The sequence below is a fragment of the Ornithorhynchus anatinus genome, chromosome X5 (assembly GCF_004115215.2).
Source record: "Ornithorhynchus anatinus isolate Pmale09 chromosome X5, mOrnAna1.pri.v4, whole genome shotgun sequence".
Lineage (NCBI taxonomy): Eukaryota > Metazoa > Chordata > Mammalia > Monotremata > Ornithorhynchidae > Ornithorhynchus > Ornithorhynchus anatinus.
In genome coordinates this window covers 40,358,610-40,383,815 of record NC_041753.1, presented here as the reverse complement: position 1 = coordinate 40,383,815, position 25,206 = coordinate 40,358,610, and positions in this window count along the sequence as shown.

The following is a 25,206-nucleotide window of genomic DNA, read 5'->3' as shown; positions in this document are numbered from 1 at the left end:
CAGTAATCTACCAGTCTCAACTATGGGAGGGACAGTCACGTAGAGTCATATCCATTCCATTCCTAGCTTGGGCAATATCGAGAAGCAGCGTGGCTCACTGGAAAGAGCACGGGCTTTGGAGTCAGAGGTCATGGGTTCGAACCCCGGCTCTGCCACTTGTCAGCTGGGTGACTTTGGGCAAGTCACTTAACTTCTCGGTGCCTCAGTTCCCTCATCTGTAAAATGGGGATTAAGACTGTGAGCCCCATGTGGGACAACCTGATTCCCCTGTGTCTACCCCAGTGCTTAGAACAGTGCTCGGCACATAGTAAGCGCTTAACAAATACCAACATTATTATTATTAGTGAGTGGAATGCAAAACTCACCTGTTCTGGTCAGCAGCAGCATGAGAGAGAGTCAAGGTGGAGATTCAAGTTTACTGTGCAGAAGGAGGCAGAGGTCAACCACTTCTGTATTTTACCAAGAAAACTCTATGGATACACTACCAGAATGATTGCAGATGGAAGTGGGGCATTCTGGGTGAGATGTGTCCATGGTGTTGCTAAGGGTCAGAGGTGACCCAACAGCATAAGACAAGACAAGATGAGCAGAAATACCTTCTCCATAAATGCTGTTGACTGACTGATGCACTGGCATATTCAGGCACACTCCTAGGATCTTACCATCAGGAAAGCCATCTAAGAAAACAAAGGGCAGGGTATGTGTGTATTTACATACATTTATCCTGGATGCAAGTCTGAAACTCATTTTCCTGACCAGACTGGCAGGGTCACTAAAGTACACACAGAATAGTTCCACAAATGGGTGGCTGACCATAGGCTTCTGGAATTGCAACTCTTGACATTTAACAGAACAAAAGCACATGAGCCAAAAATCCATGGAAAATAAGGCCAGGTCCAATGCCACTTTGGTTCAGTTTGGCCCAGGCTCTGTTCTGAGTCAATGTTAAATGAATAATAGGAGCTCAAGCTAGTAATGGACCAAGTTTGAGGGTACTCATCCTCTCCCCATTCCCTGCTCCTTGTAGGATTCACAATCTAAGAACTGTGGAATGAAAGGAATTATTCCCCCTTTTACAGATGGGGAAACTGAGGTGCTTTCCCAAGGTCTCAAAGCAGGCCAGTGGCAGTATTGGGACTAGAATCTGGGTCTTCTGACTTCCCTTCCAATACTCTTTCTGCCAGATCACGTTCTAACTCCAAAATATTAGGGAGTCTCATTTCTTAATCTTAACCAGTTTTTAATTATTTAGATCTTACATGTCTGTATTCTCTTCTTTTACTAACTAAAGGGTTAATAGTGGTATAAAATCTCAGTGGCTGAGGTTAAAATCCTATAAGTGATCTTGCTTGAAAGAGATTAGACTCAAGGCTGGGCTGGCATCACTGTCTTGCTTGCTATTCTTGGAAGATTTTTGACAGCTTTCACAGTATGTTTCTGGGTCCTTCAGTGTTTTGTTCATTTTTTTTATCCTTTAATCCTTTGAGGCCTGATCATGTGACACATTCCCATTTTCACTGTCAGGCGGCAACATTTGGAAACCCTGTGCATTTTATTCTTTCATTCCAACCACTCTTTAAGGTTGAGTCTGTTGCCAAGACCTGAGACACTGATGGAAGTTCCTAGTCAAATCCTTTCTCTTAATTTACTGTTTTTTTGGGTTTTTTTAATAACCTATCAGCACAGCCTTCAAAATAATAGCCATAACCTTAGAAGTTCTTTCCTGAATCAACAGCTCTTCTGAGAAGCATTAGCTCAGTCATTCCAGTGAGTTAGTTATCAGTGAAGAAGCTGACAAAGTGACTTCCTCAAGGTCACAATATCTCAGTAATTCAGACCCGAATGTAATTTTAGACATCAGCAATGTAGTCTATTTGCACTGGTAGAGACTGTCTAGGAGACAGACCAATCTAATATTCTATCTTTTCTAAAGGTGAATGGTCATCATCATCAAATATTGGTTAAATAAAGAGCACAGGCTTGGGCATCAGAAAGATCTAAATTCTAATCCCTGTTCCACCATTTGTCTGCTGTGTGACCATGGACAAGTCACATAACTTCCCTGTGCCTCAGTTACCTCATCTGCAAAATGAGGATTGACTGTGAGCCCCACATGGGACAACCTGATTACCTTATATCTACCCCAGCACTTAGAACAGTGCTTGTCACATAGTAAGCACTTAACAAATACCATAATAATAATTATTACTATTATCTCATGCTAGAGTAGAAAGAGATCAGAATGCAGTAATGCCAAAGAGACAGGCTTGTACTGTGGAAGGGAGAAGGGAGTGGGAGGCTGGTTAATTAGTTGAATACCTATTGTGCAGTCCTTGGGAGAACATGATAGAAGTAAGACACACAGTCTTAAGTGCCCTCTTACATTTTTTTCTTCTTTCGCCCTTCCTTTTTATTCTTTCCCTCTTTTTTTCCCTGTTCCCCTCATTTCTAGGTTTAATTTCTTATGGAATAGGCCCTCAGTTTTTTTTGGGGGGGTTGCAAAAATTATGCAAAAAATGGGGCAATTGTGCAAGTAAATACTGATATCAAGGGAACACATTAATCTGTACTGAAAGCTGGTCAAAATATTGATTTTTGAGGCAATAAAATAATAGTATTTCAAATTGTCTAAGCTGGGCAAAAAATGTATTTAAGTTTCTTTTTCTTTGGCTGATATCCATGATCATGGCAAAACACATTTCTTCAAAACAACACTGAAGAATAACCCAATATGCCTATGTAGAAACCACTGCATTTGATGTTAGAAAAGTCTGTTGTGGGAATTTTTGGCCATGGGACAATTTAGAGAGTAAACCCTGAAAATATTTGGACAAGTTGCTATTGAATGTGCTGGAAAATAAGAGCTAAGAGATAAATTGCTATACAGTTCTAAAACTACAGATTCCCACATGATACTTAAATTTTCTAAATAGTTCTAACCAGATATTCACTTTTTTTCTATGAAAACACAACTTTATATAGCTTTATGCATATATGGTGAACGAGGAGTTGAGTTGGACTTATTTTGTATTCTGTAAAGGGAAAATCAATTCAGTGGTGAGAAAATGTAAGCATATTTCTGAGCCTACCTAAGATAGTCCTCCATTGTGACTTGCAAGTAATTAAGAAATGTAATGACCAATTTATGGAAAATCATTTGCTATAGTCAAGTACCTCTTTCTATGCTGCCAGCTATGTTACTGGGCTCTTTGACATAATTATGAAAATAATTCCTGTAAAGATTCAATAAAGAGTTTATTGGGTGTTTCCACTAATTAAGCAACTGCCCAAACCACCACAGTTGTGTGTGTGTGTGTATGTGTGTGTGTGTAAATGTATGGAGGCTACAGTTTTAGGACTAAAATAGAGCCGCAGCATTACCGTTTCTGGGGACTTTTCTTCTGCTCATTAATTTACCAACCAAATCACTTCTTTGGGGCGTTATTGGGAGAGATGTGTTCATGGAGTCACTATAGGTCAGAAGTGACTTGACAGTATAAAACAAAACAAGACATAAGTGATGTGGGGCTGGGAGGGGCGATGAATAAAGGGAGCAAGTCAGGGTGGTGCAGAAGATAGTGGAAGAAAAGGGACTGAGGGCTTAGTCAGGGAAGGCCTCTTGGAAGAGATGTGCTTCAATAAGGCTTTGAAGGCAGGGAGAGTAATCATCTGTCAGATATGGAGAGGGAGGGTGTTCCAGGCCAGAGGCAGGATGTGGGCGAGAGGTCGGCAGCAAGATAGATGAGATAGATCTTCAATCTATCTCAACCTTTTCCAATGATACAATGAGTAGGCTACCTTTAGAGGAACCAAATGTGCGGGCTGGGTTTTAGTAGGAGAGTAGTGAGGTGAGGTAGGAGGGGGCAAGGTGATTGAGTGCTTTAAAGGAGGAACCCTTTAAACCCACTGGGAAATCACTTCCTTTAAAAAGATTTCCATTTGAGTTTCCACTTTTGCAGATTTGCCATGTAAAACCCACCCCTTACCTGCCTCCATAGCCTCACCTGTTCTGAGCCCTTGGTTTTCCTGACTCATTCCCCCACACCTTCAAACTCATTCTCCCTGTCTTCCCAGGCCTCTCCACCCCTCCCCTCTTTTATTTCTTTAACTTATTTATGTTACAGTTACTGCTGCTGTTGGGTTCCACTGGGAATCTTGCCGTTCCTTCAATTACCCCTGACAGCTCTTTTTTATATCTAACACTTACAATGTACCAGATACTGTACTAAGCCCTGGGGTAGATACAAGCTAATCAGGTCAGACACAGTTCATGTCCCACATGGGACTCCCTGTCTTAATCCTCATTTTACAGATGAGGTAGCTGAAGCACAGAGAAGTTGAGTGACTTTCCCAAAGCCACACAGCAGACAAATTGCAGATCTGGGATTAGAACCCAGGTCCTCTGACTCCTAGGTCCGTGATTTATCCACTAGGCCATGTATGCCTTTTACAGTTTCTGCCTTCTAGGGCTGAAGATACAGAGCCCTGATTTCTCTCCCTCCCTCCAGTCTCGCATCTCCTTCTGCCTTCAAGACATTTCTACTTGGATGTACTCCCATCGCCTCAAACTTAATATGTCCAAAACAGAGCTCCTTATCTTCCCACCCAAACCCTGTCCTATCCCTGACTTTCCCATCACTGTAGATGGCAACACCATCCTTCCTGTCTCCCAAGCCTGTAACCTTGATGATATCCTTGACTCCTCTCTCATTCAACTCACATATTCAATCTGTTACCAAATCCTGTTGGTCCCACCTTCATGACATTGCTGAAATCCACCCCTTCCTCTCCATCTGTACTGCTACCACATTAATACAATCACTCATCCTATCCTGCCTGGATTACTGCATCAGCCTCCTTGCTGACCTCCCAGCCTCCTGTTTCTCCCCACTCCAGTCCATACTTCACTCTACTGTCCAGATCATTTTTCTACAAAAATGTTCTGGAAACATCACCCCGCTCCTCAAAAAACTCCAGTGGTTGCCCATCCACCTCCATATCAAACAAAAACTCCTCTCCATTGGCTTTAAAGCACTCCATCTCCTTGCCCCCTCCTACCTCACCTCTCTTCTCTCCTTCTGCATCCCAGCCCTCCTATTTCACTACTCTAGTGTTAGCTGTCTCACCGTGCCTCGATCTCACCCTAGCCCATGTCCTGTCTCTGGCCTGGAATGCTCTTCCTCCTCTAATCTGACAGACAACCACTCTCCCCTGCTTCAAAGCCTTTTTGAAGGCACATTTCCTCCAAGAGTTCTTCCCACACTAAGCCCCACTTTTCCTCACCTCCCACTTCCTTCTGCATTGCCCTGACTTTCCCCCTTTGCTCTCCCCCTCCCAACCCCAAAGTACTTATGTACATATCTGTAATTTTATTTATTTGTATTGATGTTTGTCTGCCCCCCATCTAGACTGCGAGCTCTTTGTGGGCAGGGAATGTTACAGTTTATTGTTGTACTTTCCTAAGCACTTAGTACAGTGCTCTGCATACAGTAAGCACTTTAATAAATACTGAATTAATATTCTACTTTCACCAATGGTTAGTACAGTGCTTTGCACACAGTGTTAAGTAAATACCATTCATTGATTGATTGACTGACTATCACTTACTGTACATCAAATGGCAAGACAAGATCACGAACAGTAAGGATTTGGAATGCATGAAGTCCACCCTCCCTCCTCAAATCCAACAGATAATTACTCTCCCCTGCTTCAAAGTCTTACTGAAGGCACATCTCCTCCAAGAGGCTTTTCCAGACTAAGCCCCCCTTTCCTTTTTTCTCACTCCCTTCTGCATCACTCTGACTTGGTCACTTTGTTCTTCCCCTCTCCCAGCCCTATAGCACTTAAGTGCATATCTGTAATTTGTTTATTTGTATTAATGTTTGTCTCCCCAGCCCACTGACCCCAGACTGTAAGCTCACTGTAGGCAAGGAATGTGTCTGTTTCTTGTTGTACTCTCCCAAGTGCTTAGTATAGTACTCTGCACGTGGCAAGTGCTCACCAAATAAGATTGAATGAATGAATCAGTATCAAAATAACACTTGTTATATCTCACTGGGATGTGTGAAGAGAAGGGTTGGTAATATGGAGCATAGTTCAGTGGAAAGAGCAGGGCTTGGGAGTCAGAGGTCATGGGTTCGAATCCTGGCTCTGCCACTTGGCAGCTGTGTGGCTGTGGGCAAGTCACTTCACTTCTCTGTGCCTCAGTTACTTCATCTGTAAAATGGAGATTAAAACTGTGAGCCCCACGTGGGACAAGCTGATCACCTTGTATCCCCCCAGTGCTTAGAACAGTGCTTTGCACATAGTAAGTGCTTAACAAATACCACCATTATTAATAAGATAGCCAAACAGCTGCAATATAGAGAAGTAAAGTGTTGGAGAGTGGGGAAAATGTAAGCATGATAAATTGAAAGAATGTTAAAAAGGCATAATGGAGAATAGCCTGGCAGCTCTGTGATTAGCTGGATAACAGCAGAGGCTGACAAACCAGTCTGGAAGTCAACGACAAAGAACTATATGACTTTTTCAGAGGGGCACTTTGGGAAGAACCTGATATGAAAATATTAGGCAGAAAATAATGCCTGACACGGCAAGCAACATATGCAACAGCGCAGTTATGCAGTATTGAAGAACTTGTCAGTTGTATATTATCATTTTTAAGGCCATATCTGTGCATATATGGATAAAGTCCCACCATTAGTAGCTCATCTTTAAATCCGGAGGACACTGCCATAAGATGAAACAATAAGGGATAAATCTAATTTTAGATTAAAAGAAGATTGAGAGGCAGGAAAATTATACACTAAATTTTCCATTTGCAAGAGGTTAATAGTGATTAGAATTAGGGTCACTATTGCCTTTGAGGATGGGAAATGTGCTTTGCCAAACTCTGTTTATACTCTCCAAGTGTTCAGTCTTTGCACACAGAGATGTTCAATAAATACACTTGATTAATTGATTGATTGTTTATTATAGTTATTAATGAAGTGGATGAAGAGATGAATAGTGGGTAGTAGAAGTGGTAACATTTTACAATGGTGAAAGAAGATAAGAAAGAAAGGCCTGGTGTAAGAAAATGGTAAAATAATAACTTCAAAAGGAACAGTTTTCTTGCTGGTTTCTGAAGGAGATGCATTGTATCAGGAAAGATATGGAAGCATCACTGTGATCAGTTTAAAAAGACATCTCAGTATCTGGTAACAGATGAAGAAAAAGAAGAACTATCAAGTAATCTAACAAATTACTTTTTATGGAACACCTTGAGTTTGAGGAGCGACACTTCAGAGGATTGTATCAGTACTTGAACATGAAAAGTTACACATAAGAAGTGATGGAAAGGGAAGGCTCTTTCCCATCTCCTCTCTACTTCTCTCATTCTCTAATCTACCTTCCCTTCTCTCATCTCAAGCCCATCATTTATCTCACCCAATACCCCCCTTTCAACTTCCATGTACCTTGCTCTCTCCTGCCTATTTCTATTCCCATCTCATCTTCACATCCCATCCCTCCATACTAATCTCACTCCCTACTCATCTCTTCCCACGTATTTCTTTATTTCTGTGTGTTTCTCTCCCAGGGCTGACTTCAAACGGCAAGCTAATAAGCAGTTTGTATTTACCTAAGTGCCAGGAAGCCACGGGCTTGCCAATTTTCCCCCCTTCAGTCCCCCTCTCACTGCACCTTCCCCAGCCCCAGAGACCAACATCTGGAGTGGCAGGGAGACAGGAGAGAAGTGGGCCAAGCAAGGTTTAGAGGCGAGTAGGAAAGCTACTAGGAACAGGAGAAGGGAAGGGCCCAAAGAATGGAGGGGTGGCGAGGGATTTACATTTTGTAATTATAAACCGCCTGTAGGGCTCTACTGATGTGTCAGAGTGATTCTGGAGGGGAACCTAACTATTTGTATGGAGGTCTGTGGGAAAATACATCCCAATTCGATGTGCATCATAAGCGCTATACATCATTTACAATTCAAATATGACACAGACAGTGGGATGTTTTGGGGGAGCACAAAGGGATGTGTAGGTGAGTGGTGCATTTCTGGCACGTTAACTGTCAGTGTGGAGCAGTGACCCTGCCACCAACTTTATCTCCCTTTTCTGTTCTCCCTCCTACTTAGACTGAGATCTGGGGCAGGGACTGTGTCTAACCTGATTCACTTGTATCTATCCAGGTGCTTAGAATGGTGTTTGACACATAGTGAACACTTAACAAATACCATCAAAAAAGCTTTTACCCCTAAAATGCTGCTCACGCGTTCGAGGCACGACAGATGTGAGCATCCTGTACCCAGGCTTCATGCGGTGTCTGGGTGGAGGGAGTTGTGTGATCAAAAACAATCCTAATCTCTTAATAATAATAACTGTGGTATTTGTGAAGTGTTTACTATGTGCCAGGCACTGTATTAAGCACTGGGGTAGATACAAACAAATCAGGTTGGAAACAGTCCATGTCCCAAATGGGGCTCACAGTCTTAATCCCCATTTATAGATGAGGTAACTGAGGCACAGAGAAGTTAAGTGACTTGCCCAAGGTCACACAGAAGACAAGTGGCAGAGTCGGGATTATAACCCAGATCCTTCTGATTCCCAGGCCCATGTTCTATTCACTAAGCCATGCTGCTTCTCTTGAGTTCAATAGCCATGTCCCTCTCCTCCTTCAAAGCCACCTTTTCCTAGAGATAGCAGAAGTAGAATCAACTGGGCAGAAAGTCTCCTTGATTGGATTTTTATGAAGAGTGAGATTGAAAGCAATATGGGAACTTCTGGGAAAAGGTTACAATATGACTTTTTAAGAAGCAACATGGGCTAATGGAAGGAGCACAGGCCTGGGGGGATCAGAGGACCTGGGTTCTAATCCTAATTCTGCCACTTGTCTGCTGTGTGACCTTGGGCGAATCACTGAACTTTTCTATGCCTCAGTTATCTCATCTGTAAAATGGGGATTAAGACTGTGACCCCCATGTGGGACAGGGACTGTGTCTAACCTGAGTATCTTGCATCTACCCCAGCCCTTAGTATAGAGTTTGGCACATAGTAAGAACTTAGCAAATACCATTAAAAAGTGATTAGGTAAGGACAGAAATGAGTCAGCACGATAAAGAAAATGAACTTCCTACTAGTGCCCTATTAGTGCCTTACATAAAGGACAAGAAACCTGGAAGTTCTTTACAGTCAGTTCTGTAGATACAGTGCACAAGAAGAACACAAATGGTAACCCAGAGTCCAATTTGGCTAAACCAAATTGGGAAAATGGAAAATGGAAAAATTTTTAAAAAATAGGAGATATTTTTAAAATAACATGATTACATGGAAAGAAGACTGAAAGGAGCAAAAGCAAAAGCTGCTTCTGGCATACAAGAGGAAACTAAGCATTGCTTAAATGAGCTTAGATTTTAAATCAGAGCACATTTTTCAATTGTATTTGGAAAAAGAGGAGTACCAGAGAAAATGTTCCCTCTCTCTTAGGGAGGAAGGGAAAGTGGGTGAGTTAATCATGACACGTAGAGATGTTTAATGCTCTTTTCACTTGTGCTTCAGGATAAAGATCTAAAGGGAACATAATTTGACATGCAAAAATGTCCACTTCCTGGGGAGTAAAGTTACTTGAAGGAGGAAGAAAACTGTCAGAGGGAGAAGCTACGATCTATTAGAGGTACCATGGAAATAATACTCCTTGTTTGAGGTTCCTGGCACAAAGAAATGCCCTGAACACCAGACGAGACTTTACCCCTGGATCAACCAAAGACTGCAGAGTTCTGCCCAAGGTCATGTAGCTATTCTTTCCTTCATTGTTTCCATCTGGGATAAATGGAAAGTGCTGGGAAATTTGCCATAGGAAAATAGGAAATAAAATTGGTAGCTTCATTTGACCACATGAAGGTTAGCTACATTTGCACATTATGCTAGGATTATTATCACTAGTATAACTTTATTTCATTTCACTTCATTAGTAACCCCTTAAGGCAGGGTTCCTTGGACAATTAAATGATTTCTTGGCTAGTTTGTTACTTCTCACTGCTGCTTAGGGGTACAAAGGAAAGTCATAGGAAAGCTGAATGAATCAGATCTTTTTACCTTTATTGGAAAGAATGCCACTGAATTTAAAACATGCCCTTTTAATGCATTTAGGAAAAGGGTTAAGTAGAAAAATCTTCCACCCTGGAGGAAAAGTTGGCTGTTAAGACTACCAGACTGCACAGTGGGAAAAGTTATCAGTCCATGAAATTAAAGTATGCATTTAGAAAGTGCTCAGTCTAATCCTGACAGATATTAATTGAAGAACTAAGTGTTATTCCCCCACCAACCCCCACCTTTTTAAAGTACTCCATCTTTTCTGTGAACTGACTGGCTCAGTGCGGGGAACCCATTGCAATAACAAAATCAACCTTTTGTTTCTTTTCTCCAAATTAGTGGTACACCAACCATATTTATTTCCCTGAAATTTAGCACTCTGAGTGAATTTAGCAGAAGGAGAATGCTCAATTATGAACTGCAGTCGTATCCTCTAGAAGTAAAGAACCATCATTTTGGAAATAACTTAGGACCTCCTTCAATATGCTCTCTTTCAATTACCCCTGTGTCATGAGGTGAGATACCCTGGAACATTACAACCCTTGCTAATAAGCACACAATCCATAAGGTTTCGCTGAAGTGGATGGATGCAGAGAATGAATGATGGCAGGCCACTGGTCAGAGAATGTGTCTGTTATATTGTTGTGGTGTACTCTACCAAGCACTTAGTACAGTGCTCTGCACATGATAAATGTTCAGTAAATACTACCGATTAATTGATTGGAGAGCTGAAGTAGGGTGAGTGTAAGCAAAGAAATGTTACCAGAACCTCAAGTAAATAAAGCATAGTTGTTGACTGCTGAGGAGCAGTGGCCACAGATAAATCATCCTAGCAGCTATAAAGGGTTGATCAAGGGCATTGTAAGAACACATACTCAAAACAGAAACAGAGTTTGTCAATACAAGCTACAGCTATTGGCCAGAGAAGGCACCATGCATGTAATCAATAAGGAAAGGACTGCCAGTCAGTCAGTCAGTCAGTCATATTTATTGAGTGCTTACTCTGTGCAGAGCACCGTACTAAGCACTTGGGAGAGTAAAATATAGTAATAAATGGACATATTCCCTGCCCACAATGAGCTTACAGTCTAGGCAGGGAGACAGGCATGAATATAAATTAATGTTACAGATATATATATATATACATATGTATATGCCTCATAAATAAAAAGACATAAATACATGACTCTTTTCCATCACATGGATACAAATACCACACTGATACTTTTGTTGAATAGATAAATGGAACAGCAATATGGAGAAATCTGGGAAAGCCTGCTGGAATCTTTTTCATTCCCAGGCATTTGTGAGGTTCAAGGGAAGGAGACAGTAGGCAATAACTGGAAGGAAAAAAGGCAGGGAACTTGTTAAGAACACCAACAGGAGAAGAGTACAGGAGAGAGTTGAATCAGAGTAGATGGAAGGCAGAAAGCAGGAATAGACGAGAGAAGAGATAACAGGTGGTAAAGGGCAAGGGAGAAGTTTCTAATCTGAGCTGAGCTTCTGGCTTTCCTCAGGTACATTTCTGATTGAAAGATAGAGTGGAAAGGAGAGTAGAATTGATTCTTTTGAATACTGGCAGAAGATCTATTTTCCTAATGGACAGTAATATTGTCTAGGGGTTTAGTAGTGTCCAATTCCTGGGTTTCACCTCCAAACCTGCTCCTAGGTTTGGCCCTTTAGGGCAGAAATGAGGTCTAGTCAATACTCAATAAAGATGAAAAATAATTATATTTATTCAAATCTACAAGATGGGGAAGAAGGGAAAGCAATGAAGAAAGCAGAGGTGAGGTGGATAGAAATGAAGCTATATGTATGACTATATATTATATATTATTGATATTAATGGCTGTCTCCCCCTCTAGACTGTAAACTCTCTCTGTTATAGTGTGCTCTCCCAAGCACTTAGTACAGTGTTATGCACATAATAACCACTCAATAAATAGCATTGAGGAGGATGATGATAAGCTGTACACAAATGCCTAGTCAACTGAAATGCTAGCAATGTTTTGTGACTATTGTTTTCCAAATAAATAGGTGAGGCAATAGTTTGCTATAAGTGTAGCTAATTAATTTCTCCATTTTGTTGTAGAGGGTCTTTTCATTTTGCTGTACTAGTGTGTCATTTTCAGGAATGAAATTGAGAAATAAAATTTTTAATCACAAATTACTTATTAATAGATCACAGGGATTTCAACCTCCTTCTTAAAAGCTGAGCTGCTAGAAACCGAGAATGTGGTGTTTTTAATTCTGCTATGAGCTGAGGGGTTTCTTTCAACTATGTAATGCCTATTATATCTTGTAGCTTAATTAAATACAATTCCTAGCACAATAATATGATTCCTGAACCTTGAATCAAATACAATAATGATAATGGTATTTGTTAAATGCTTACTATGTGCCAAACACTGTACTAAACTCTGGAGTAGTTGGAAGTCAGACACAATTCCTGTCTCACAGCCTAAGTAGGAGGGAGAACAGGTACTAATTCCCTATTTTACAGATGAGGAAAACAAGACACAGAGAAGTTAATAGACTTGCCCAAGGCCACAAAACAGGCAAGGGGTAGAGCCGATACTAGAACTCAAGTCCTCTGATTCCCAGGCCGGTGTTCTTTCAACTAGACTATGCTCCTTCTCCAGTGCAATACAAAGACAGTATATAATTGATTGATCAGTCAACCGATCAATATATTGTTGTCCTTCATATTTATAGGTTTGAGGATCTTATCACCTCTACAACTGCCACCATGTGGGCAGTTTGGGGTGTAGCCTAGGGATTCGTTTGCTAAACCCACCAAATGGTTCATCTGTGCTAGGACAGAGAAGCAGCATGGCATAGTGGAAAGAGGATGTGTATGGGAGTCAGAGGGCATGGGTTCTAATTCTGGCTCTACCAAATGCTTGCTGGGTGACCTTGAGCAAGTCACATAACTTATCTGTGCCTCAGTTCTCCTCTTCTCCCTCCTACTTAGACTGTGAACCCCAAGAGGACAGGGACTGCATCCAACCTAATTTGTTTGTACCTAGCCCAGTGCTTAGAACAGTGTTTGACACATAGTAGATGTAGTGAGCCCACAATAAGCTGCCTTGTTAGAGACTGTTTGTGATCCCTTAAACAACAACAAGAAACAGACTTTGTGAAGCCACTGATGAGTTCTACCTGAGACAGATGATTGCTGGCCTGTAGGAGTGGAGCTTGGAGAGAGGCATGGCTTTCTCTACTTGTTCTACACAGCAGTGGGCCTGGACCAATCAGTGAGTGCATGTAAGCCACAGCGCTGATGCCTAAAGCAGATAAAAGGCGCTAGTTTTGAACAGTCTGGAGGCTCACTGTGGGTATGCAGATTGAAGCATGCAGAGAAGCAGCACAGAGGTAGGCTGAGATGTGGAGAGAAGCAAGCACAGGAGCATAATGGAGAGCAACACTTGGAAACAGAAGAAGCATTGGCAGACTAGGCTCCTTTGACCACAGACTGGTATGGGATTCTTGGGTGATGGAGTGAATGAATGAATGTATGTATGTGTCACTCCCTTGCATGCTGGTAAAGCTAAATAAAATACTTTTTACAGTAATCTTGGTGACTGGAGGTGTGGTTTGAACTCTATTATGTGTCAGTGAGGCTCTCCCAATCCAAGAATGTCCTGGTTGGCATGAACTGGGGGCTTGTGACAATAGCATTTAAATACCATTTTTTAAAAAAAGACTTAGTTCCTACTCCTAGCCAGGAATTTCTCCTCACTCTCATTATCAGCACTTCTTATATTATGAGGTTTCTAGTCTTTGACATTCCTACCTTGAGATTACTCAGGTAAGTAATTTTGCTTGAGGGGAGCAAATTCTACTGCTCTATTAACTTCAGGAGATATGTTCATGAACTCTTTCCTGTTGAGCTATGTAATCCTAGCTTTACCTCCTGTGAAGTACATAATTTCAAACCCCTGTCTCTGTACTCCTCCAATGCCCCTCTCCATTCTATAGCTGTTACTTTTTTTTCCCCTCTAAAAACTCCAATGCAATATATCTCACTCCTACTGGTTTCTTGCTTAGCTGCAGAAAATAATGAAAGCTGAAGAATGGAGATGGGAATGAGGGGATCAGGAAGTCATGGGGGTGAGTTTGGAGTGTGGGGAGGGAAGCTAAGAAAGGCAATCTAATTGAATTGGGCAAGCTGTACTAGGGAAGAAGGGGCAGAACTACTACTTTGATCATCCGTAAATTCAAGAGGAAGTGGAAAACACCATGGCCTAGTGGATAGTCAGAAGGACCTGTGTTCTAATCCTAGCTGAACCACTTGTCTGCTGTTGTGACCTTGAGCAAGTCACTTAACTTCTCTATGACTCTTACCTCATCTTGTAAAATGGGGATTAAGACTGTGTCCCACCTGATTAACTTGTATCTACTCCAGCACCTAGTACAGTGCCTGCAAATAGTAAGTGCTTATCACATAACACTTTTAAAAATGTGATTTCCACTTATTTGAAATGGAACTATCCTTTGAGTTAGAGTTTTATTCCCCAAAAGGTCAGGAATCAATTGGGGTTCAGCAACCTGGGCCAGCTCTGCACTGAGACTAATAGCACACTTTGCTCTTAGTTCCAGCATGCTCACTCTGCCCTGATCTCATCTATCTCACCACTGACCCCTTTCCCACATTCTCTCTCTGGTCTAGAATGTTCTGCCCCTCCATATACATTCTCCCTGCCTTCAAAGCCTCATCAAGGCCACATCTTCTCCAAGAGGCCTTCCCTGATTAAGTTTCTTTTGTCTTACTCCCTTTCCCTTCCCTGTCACCTACACACTTGAATCTGTCTTCTTTGGACATTTGGTTTTCACCTCACCCTAAGCCCTATAACCCTTACATATCTATCTGTAACATTTCTTTCTATTAATGTCTGTCTCCCACCTTCTAGACTATAAAGTCACTGTAGGCAGGGAATGTGCCTGTCAAGTGTTGTACTCTCCCAAGCACTTAGTACAGTGCTCTGCACACAGTAAGTGCTCAATAAATACTACTAATGGATTGTTTAGAAGGGTTTTCTGGAGGAGCATCTAGGTGTGTGGTACCAACATGACTGCAGGTTTCCAGAATATGATACAAAGGTTTGCTCACTTTACACTTGAAAAGTGATATAACCAATATGAGATGCAGTATGGCCTAGTCAGTCATTCATATTTACTGAGCATTTACTCTGTGCAGACCACTGAACTAAGCACTTGGGAGAGAATATAGCAAACACATTCCCTGCCCACAGCACAGATCTGGGAGTCAGAGGACTTGGTTCTAATCCTGACTCTACCATTCATTCAATCATATTTATTCAGTGCTTATTATATGCAGAGCACTGCACTAAACACTACAATATAACACACTTGCTTGCTGTTTGATGTTGGGCAAGTCACTTAACATCTCTGTGCCTGTTTACTCAACTGTAAAATGGGAATTAAATTCTATTTCTCTCCCCGTTTCCCCCCAATTTAAAGTGTAAGCCCCATGTGCAAAGGGACTGTTGCTGGTGTGATTAACCCGTGGCTACCCTAGCATTTAGAATAGCACTTGACACCTAGTAAACACTTAAATATCAATCATTTATTGGGTGCAGAGCACTGTACTAAGCATTTGGGAGAGTACAATGCAACAATATAATAGTTAGAAATGTTCCTTGCCCACCATATTAATAGTAATATACCATGTATTTTACTGAAGCTAAAGAAAGCTTTGATAGGTGTGTCCTATTGCAGGCTTTTACAGGTCTCAATTCTCTATACTTGAGTCATGACAAGGAATCTTTGACATATATATATATATAATAGATAGATATCTATCTATATATATATAAAAACTATACATTATAGTGGTGTATATATGCATGCACACAATGCATGCATACATATACATACACAATACACACACACACACACACTCACTGGCCCTTGATGTTTGTGTATGTCTAATCAGCTCTCTGTGCAGTAACTGCTTGGATGTATTGCTAATATTCATTCACCACCTATGTGCCCCTCAGAAAAACTGTTTCAACTAGCATTGCTTCTGTGCTTGTGAAATGATTTTGTTTCAGTATGCCATTTCTAGACTGTGAGCCCATTGTTGGGTAGGGATAGTCTCTAACTATTGCTGAATTGTACTTTCCAAATGCTTAGTACAGTGCTCTGCACACAGTAAACTCTCAAATGCAATTGAATGAATGAATTGTTGGTGATCTTGTTTGGACTTTTGATGTGGGTGCCTCCCAGGTGATGTTTGAACTGCTCAAAAGGCCAAATCTGTTTCTGTGGTAGATCAAGTTCTCACAGCCAGGTAGAAGGTGCCCTTGTTAACCTACAATTTGGTTTGGAGCTTATCTTTTTTTGATTGGCTTACTGAATTTTCTATTCCACAAAACTCATTACTGTAAATCTCTATATACTCTGACTAAATACTGTCTTTATTCTGTGTCTGAAATACGTTGCTTAGAGAGCACTTTGTAAGGCAGATTGTTTTTGAGTACCACTGGTACAGAGCAGAAAACAATCAATAAATAATAATAATCCACCTACAGGTTATTCAAAGAAATGATCCCTCACTGTTTCCTCAGGAATTTAGTTTTATTGATTTATTTATTTCTGTCCAGCAATAGGCACTTTTCTCCACAAAACACAGTGTTTTACAGATACTTTATGAGCACGCAGAATTTAAACTGAATTATTGATCCACAGATCAAGTCTGTGAAAGAATTTTAAGTATAAAACATCAAAATAGATTGACCACTTGTCATTCCTCAAAAAAAGCCACAAACTAGCCACAGGAATGGACTACAAGGAAGCAGACAGTTGGAGTGAACTCTGGAGTTCAGATAAAATGAGAACTCCCTTGCAGTTCTTTGAGATGTCAAAAATGCCTTTCATTTTTATTCAGTTTCTCTTGTTTGGCTAGGAAATGGAAACTATATGAAAATATGCTTTTTTCATTGGTTGGCTTAGCTGGTAGGGATACACCGAGTTCTCTTTCAGGTTTTCAGCTCTGAAAACAGGGCCAGAGGTCTTTCAAAGTACCATGCTCTATGCACTCTAAGGTGCCAGTTATTTAAATCACAATGGCTTGGCTAAAATGAGATTTTTCATCTTCATCTCCTGCTAGAACTTTGTGGAGGTGAAAAAGTTTCAATTCTCTATTTTGGCCCAGGTGATAAGTAACCTCCTTCACGAATTTTTCACACTTTGGGCAAGTTCAACCAGGATGGAGTCCAAAGTCTAGAAAATGTTAAGTTAATCAGATTTCTGGTGCAAAGAGATCCAGGTATGCTTGACCAAACTTCATCTGACATTTTAGAGGGTCACTCATTAATACTTAAGTTCTACAGTTGGTAAGCAAGGAACAAATACAAGTAATACAAGCCAAGCCTACTTGGTGCAGTGATTCCATGAGTCTGATCTTGAAAGCTCAATTTGTAAATAGGAACACTTACCCTCTTTGGTTGCCAGTTCCAAGGCTAAGGGAAATTGAAAAGGCAACGTTCAGACTAGGAAATAAATTTCTGTTTCATTAGCTATGCATACCGCCCTCAACACCATTGCGCCTAATTATTTTACAATACAAAAGGCACATTTACTGAGAGAGTGGACAAAAGTTCAGCAACAATAAGTCAAAGGTGTTGAGAAATAGAAGCAAAGGGAGATCTGGAAACTGAGCTTCTGCTCTTCATGTTGTATTAGCTTCCTTGCTGACTTCTCTGCTTCCATCTAGTATCTCCCTTCTCTAGTCCATACTATCCATATCGCTTATCTAAAACAATGTTCTGTGTACATCGCTGCACTTCTCAAAAGCCTCCAGGGGTTGCCCATCCATTTTCATTTCAAGCAGAAACTTAACTCTGAGACACCAATCAGCACTCCCTTCCCCCTACTTATCTTTGTTCTTCTCTTGCTGCATCCCAGCTGGCACATCTTGATTCTCTAATACCAACCTACTCACTGCACTTCACTCTCACCTGCCTCACTGTTGACTACTTGCTCACACCTCCCTCCTACCTGGACTCGCTCCCCCTACATATGACAGATCACTGCTCTCCCCATCTCAAAGCCCTACTAAAGCCGTATCTCTTCTAGGAAGCCTTTTCTGACTAACCTCATCTCCCCACCCTTTCCCCCCCTCCTAAATCACCTATGTACTTAAAGCTGGACTCTCTAAGCATTTTGATACTCATCCACCTCTTACCTCTGAACATATTCTTATATTCAGTTTCTTCCCCTACCTGCCCTTTATTTTAATGTCCATCTCAGCCACTGGATTATAATAATAATGTTGGTATTTAAGTGCTTACTATGTGCAGAGCACTGTTTTAAGTGCTGGGGTAGATGCAGGGTAACCAGGTTGTCCCATGTGAGGCTCACAGTCTTAATCCCCATTTTACAGATGAGGTAACTGAGGCACAGAGAAGTGAAGTGATTTGTAAACAGTCACACAGCTGAGAAGTTATAAGACCCTTGAGGGCAGGGATCATGAATGTCTATTCTATTGTATTCTCCCAAGTACTTAGTGTAGTCCTTTGTACAGTAAGTGCTCAGTAAATAGCAACAATTGATTGATATGGGTTGCTCAGGACCCTTTTAGAAAGGTCTGTGTTTATGGGGGTTGTGGTGGCAGGGGATTCTTGAAATGTAGAAAAAAGAGAAATAAAAAAAAAGGGGAGGGTGTGTGGGGAAAGAATGATGTTAATAGCCAAGGAACTCTCTAGCTCTCAGTGAAATGGTTGGGGTCCCAATAATGGTGGGGGGAATGGATCCTACTTCCCCTTTTCCCCTGGCTCTTATTGGACTTGCAGGCCCAAATGGTAGGGTGGAAAAGGCGTGACTTCTAAGTAAATGCCATACTGAATCTTCATCTTGTCCCATGGAAAGGATACTATATCTAACACTCTTTGAAAACAAAAGGCAGTTATAGACTCAGATATTGAATTTTATATATAATTCTTTGATGGTCTTCGACTCACAAGGGTCAAAGTTCTTCATAAAAGGCATATCTCAAATTCTATCTCTGACAAGTTCAACCAATCTCATGAGAAAATATGGAAGCTTATTTGTACCACAGTTCTCTGGGCTGTCTCATCCTCTCTGAAAAGACAGAGTATCAAAGTGAGGTTGGGAATCTGGATGCTATATTCAGAAATGCATAAGACCATACATTTGCCATACTTGGGACCTGAGTATACCATTTAACTTCTCTACCTTAGTTTCTTAATTTTTGAAAAGCGTCACCCTGATTCATGCCCATATGCACAATGTAAATGATCCCATAGATTTTCTTTTTCAACTTCAGATCAACTTCAAATAAAGATACAGCATTTTGTGTGCTTCGTCCAACAGTAAGTCAGCATGGTGCCATTTCAAAGCAGTGTTCTTGTAATAAAAATATAGTAAGGCTTTAAGGAAAGTTTCTCCTTGAACATTTGAAATGCTAGCTGAGATTCTGATCTGGATATTGGAAAAGGAAGTAATGCATGCCACAGCAAGGGTTATAACAACCACCCCCCCCCCAAAAAGAAATTGTTCCTACTTTTAAGCCTTGTTCTTGGAAATTTCCACTGTGCCTATGCCATTAGAACAGAGATTACCCTCTATCTACCCCAGCGCTTAGAACAGTGCTCTGCACATAGTAAGTGCTTAACAAATACCAACATTATATTATTATTATTAATGTTTTAATAGTTTGGAAACAAGGATATAAAAGAAAGGTAAGATTCAACATTTTCTTCAACTTATTGGAGCTGATAACTTATCCCCAAGAGAGATTTGTGTAGTGCAGCTTTCATTAGTCATAATTGATGGACTAAAATGTAGTTTTGAGATGAAAAATAATAATTGTGGTATTTAAGTGCTTACTATGTGTCAAGCACTGCACTGGGGGGTAGATGAAATATAATCAGGTCCTATGTGGGGCTCACAGTCTAATTACCTGAGGATTAAATACCTGTTATCCCTCCTACTTCAACTCTGCTCCCCATGTGGGAGAGGGACTGTGACTGACCTGATTAACTTGTACCTACCCCGCTGTTTAAAACAGTGTTCAACATCTAATAAGCACTTAGCAGATGCCATAAAAAGGTGGGAGAGAGAACAGGTATTGAATTCCCATTTTGCAGGTGAGGGAACTGAAGCACAGAGAAAGGAAGTGACTTGTCCAAAGTCACACAGTACACGAGTAGTGGAGCCAGAATTTGAATTCTGGTCTCTGTCTCCTAAACCCAAGCTCTTTTCACTAGGCCACACTACTTCCAGAAGGTATAGAAAGCTCTACCAAGACCTTTTTCCAGTTTTTATCCCTTTTATGAAAATATTTGACCCCATCAATTTATTTGGACTTTGGAAATCACTTATTAAATTAGGCTGATCTGAGAAGTTGTTTTGACAGCTTGGTTAGTCCATGAAAGTTTCAAGTGGCCTGGATAATCCCTTCCCCATTGTCATTTGAGTAAAATGGGGAGGCACACTTTCCTCTACACAGTCACAGGGAGGGTGCAATGGGGACCTGGGAACACCAGCATTAGAATTTGCAATGGCCTGTCTGGGAAGCTCTGCTCATTTAACAGGTTAGAAGGATCATCAAAAGTCCTAGAGACGGTCATTCAGGAGTTCTTATCTGCAGCTAACTGTTAGCTTATCTGCAGTTTAACTTTAACTTATCTGCAGTTAGCCTTCTAGAGGCACACATCCATGAAGACAAGCAAATTATTATAAATCAGGTATGGCAGCATCTTTTGGTAGCATCCCTGGTGCTGGTCCAGTTCTATTTATGAAGACATCTATCACTACTTTTGACAAGGGTTTAGAAAGGTTTTCAGATCATTGTTTCATGTGTAACAATGTGCAGTGGGAGGCTGTTTAGTTTTTTTATCCTCTTCCTAGCCAGGTCACACCAGGTTGAAATCACACTTCCAACAGCTGCAGTATTTAAACAATAGGACCAACTAAATGGACTCATGACCAAGGTATATGCTTTTTTGGGAACCCTCAATTCTCATGGCCTGGGGCCTCTGTTCTTGTAACGTCTCCTCCGCAGGTTCTGCCCAAACCATGTCAGCCCATTAAACAGGACCACACTATATAAGCAAACAGGTTTTATTTTGCAGTCCCTCACTTTGTGGGTAACCCAGAGGGAGACTCCTATCCAACCAGTAAAATAATAATGATGGTATTTGTTAAGCACTTACTATGTGCCAAGCACTGTTCTAAGTGCTGGGGTAGATACAGGTAGTAAGGTTGTCCCCCTTGAGGCTCACAGTCTTAATCCCCATTTTCCAGATGAGGTAAATGAGGCCCAGAGAAGTGAAGTGATTTGCCCAAGGTGACACAGCAGACAAGTGGAGGAGCTGGGATTAGAACACAATAAGGCCGGGAGACTCCACCCAGGTTAAGGGATATTGCTATTTATACATGCCTTGGCCTGAATCTGCCCCTTCTGTGACACTGTGGCACATCATGATTTTTCTGAGCAGTCTCTCCCCTCTTCTTCAGACACAAATGCCACCTTTATATATAGAAGAAACAGGCTATTCCATAATAATGGTGGTATTTGTTAAGTGCTTACTTTGTGCAAAGCACTGTTCTAAGCACGGGGGGGATACAAAGTGATCAGGTTGTCCCATGTGGGGTTCACAGTCTTAATCCCCATTTTACAGATGAGGTAACTGAGGGCACAGAGAAATGAAGTGACTTTCCCAAAGTCACACAGCTGGCAAGTGGCAGATGCGGGATTAGAACCCATGACCTCTGACTTCCAAGCCCGGGCTCTTTCCCCTGAGCCACACTGCTTCTCCAATGTTGGGCGGTGGGTGGTTTATAGAGTAGTCACATGCCATCCCTCCTGCTGATTTTGCACTTACTTTATCCTCATCAAGGGGTTAGTCATCAACTGGTCACAACCGGTTCCCACAGGGTACTGGTGTTCTTCTATATTATCACTACTTCTGCATTCCCTTCCCACAAGGGGCTTACAGTCTAGAGGGGGAGATAAACTTTGAAATAAATTATGGATATGTCCATAAATTCTATGGAGTTGGAGTGAATTCCAAGTGCTCAAAGGCCACAGAAGGGAGAGGGAGTAGAGGAAATGAGGAAAAGGCTTTTTGCAGCAGATACCATTTTAATATGGTTTTGGAGGTGGGGAGAGTCATGGTCTGTCAGATATTAAAGGGGAGTTCTTGGCTAGAGGGAGGATGTGGGCAAGGGGTCAGAGGCGAGAGACAAGATAGAGGTACACTGGTGTTAGAACAAAGTGTTTGGGCTGAGTTTTAATAGATCAGTGAGGTAGGATAGGAGGGGGCCAGCTGATTGAATGTTTAAAGCCAATGATTAGGAGTTTCGATTTGATGCATTGGTGGATGGCTGGAAGGTTCTTTGAGGAGTAGGGAAACAAGGACTGAATTTTTTTTGTTTTTGGAAAATGATCTGTGCAGTGAGGCAGGGAGGTCAGTGAGGAGGCTGATGCAATGAAGATATAAGTGCTTGGATCAGAGTAGTAGCAGTTTGGAGAGTAAAGGATGGATTTTAGCGATGTTGTGAAGGTAGATCTGACAGGATTTGGTGGCAGAGAATGGAAGTTATAAATGAGAAAGGTGAGTGGAGGATACTGCTGACATTACGGGCTTGTCAGAGAGGGAAGATAGTGGTGTTGTTTATGCTACCACTTCCAGAGGGGTCAAACTTAGAGAAGATAGGAACAACAGCTTGCTCCAAGTCAGGCACTTCTAATGTCACTCCCTCGAGGACCCAGCATGTGGCCACTGTTTTAAGAGAGAAGCAGCATGGCTTAGTGGAAAGAACATGGGCTTGGGAGTCCGAGGACATGGGTTCTAATTCCGCCTCCGCCACGTCTGCTGTGTGGCCTTGGGCAAATCACTTAAGTTCTCTGTGCCTCCGTTACCTCATCTGTAAAATGAGGATTAAAAGTGTGAGCCTCACGTGGAACAACCTGATTACCCTGTATCTTCCCCAGCACTTAGAACAGTGCTTAGCACATAGTAAGCGCTTAACAAATACCATTATTATTATTATTATTATTAATAAATGGGCAGGGTTTTAACACATCCACTCATTTGCTTAAACCCATCCTTGGCCCTCCCAAAGATTCTCCCTCGGAAGCGACGCCTTATCAGTACCCGTGCTGTCCAGCGGGTTCCGTGGCTTCGCATCTGTGGACGCGTAGGGCTTCGGCATCCCTCCGTCTCCACAGGTCCCCAGCTCATCACTCGGGGTCCCTCCTCCAGTGGTCCGTTTATCTCCCCTTCGTGGCCCAATCTGATCCCCCATCTTGGAGCCACATGGCTGGGACGGGGGAACACAGGGCACCATCCCACCCAAATATCTAGGCGTTGGGAGAAGCACGGGGCGCTAAGGGCTGTGGTGGGGCAGGGGTTGGAGGGGTCCCGTGGCAGCAGCAGCAGCTCCGAGAGAGACTGTGAGGTCGGAGGCAGGGACCAGTGTTGGCTCCATGGTGGAAGCAGCTCGGGGCTCACCGCTCTGCCACGCAGCTACACTTATAGGAAAGGCAGGGGGAGGACAGGGTTTGGGCGGGAAGATGAGTTTTGTTTTGGACGTGTTAAATGTGAGGTTTCGGTGGGATATCCAAGTAAAGAGGTGCTGAAGGAAATGTACAACGCAGAGATGGAGATGTAGGTTTGGGAATCATCCACTAGAAATAGTGGCTGAAGCCATGGGAGCTGAGTTCTTCAAGAGAATGGGTGTGGATGGAGAATAGATGGGGGTCCAGAACTGAACCTTGAGAGATTCCCACAATTAAGAGGTGGGAGGCAGAGAAGGAGCCCTTTTAAGGGATTGAGAATGAGAGGCCAGAGATAGGAGGAGAACCAGGAGAGGACAGTGTCAGTGAAGTCAAAGTTGGATAATGTTTCCAGAAGGGGATGGTCGATCACAGACAGAGGCCAGGGATGGAGATTTGGGAATCACCCGCATAGAGGTGGTAGTTGAAGCCATGGGAGTGAAGAGTTCCCCAAGGGAGAGGGTGTAGATGGAAAATAAAGGGAACCCAGAACTGAACCTTGAGGTGCACTCACAGGGGGTGGGAGACAGAGGAGAAGCCCACGAAAGAGACTGAGAATGAGCAGCCAGACAGGAGGAGAACCAGGAGAGGACAGTGTCAGTTAAGCTGAGGTTGGATAATGTTTCCAGAAGAAGGGGGTGGTCGACAGTGTCGAAGGCAGCCGAGAGGTCGAAGAGAATTAGGATTGAGTAGAGCCCATTGGATTTGGCAAGGAGATCATTTGTGACTTTAGCGAGGGCTGTTTCTGTGGAGTGAAGGGGCCGGAAGCCAAATTGGAGGGGTCAAGGAGAGAATTACAGGAGAGGAACTTGAGACAGCGGGTGTAGACAACTCACTCAAGGAGTTTGGAGAGGAATGGTAGGAGGGAGATGGGACAGTAACTGGAGGGAGCCATGGCATCAAAGGAGGGTTGTTGGGTTTTTTTAGGATAGAGGAAAAGCCACTGGAGAGCAAACAGTTGAAGTTGGAGGTCAGAGAGAGAAGAAGGGAAGGGGCAAGTGCACTTCACTTCTCTTGTGCCTCAATTACCTCATTTGTACAAAGGGGATTAAGACTGTGACTCCCACGTGGGACAGGGACGGTATCCAACCTGATTAATTTGTAACTAATCCAGCGCTTAGTATAGAGTGCCTGGAACATAGTAAGCACTTAACAAATACCTTAAATACTATAAAAAAATAAAGTACTGAGCTGCAGGAGCTGATCCGTAGACCAACGCAGGTTCCTCTAGTAGGTGGCGACTCAGCAGCTCCCAGCTGTGGGGAATCCCCAAGTACTGAGCTACGATTAGCGAGTCATTAAAGCATCATTCTGGAGAGAAGCGAAGGGTGTTATTAGATTGTTAGTTGCTGATGGGTCATTTTTGACACATTATCTCTTTGGCGAGTCACTGCTCTGCTTCTTCAGCGTCTTCTCTTTTCTCTCCCTGATGCCATGGTCTTCAATTCCATCACCCCTCAGGGTTATGAATGTCAGCTGCTGTTCTCCAATTTTCCACTGCCTGGCCACATTATTTGGTGTTTTCCTTCATTGTTTCTTTGAAGATTTTTTTTTCTGTAAAACATGATTATGGTTACCACA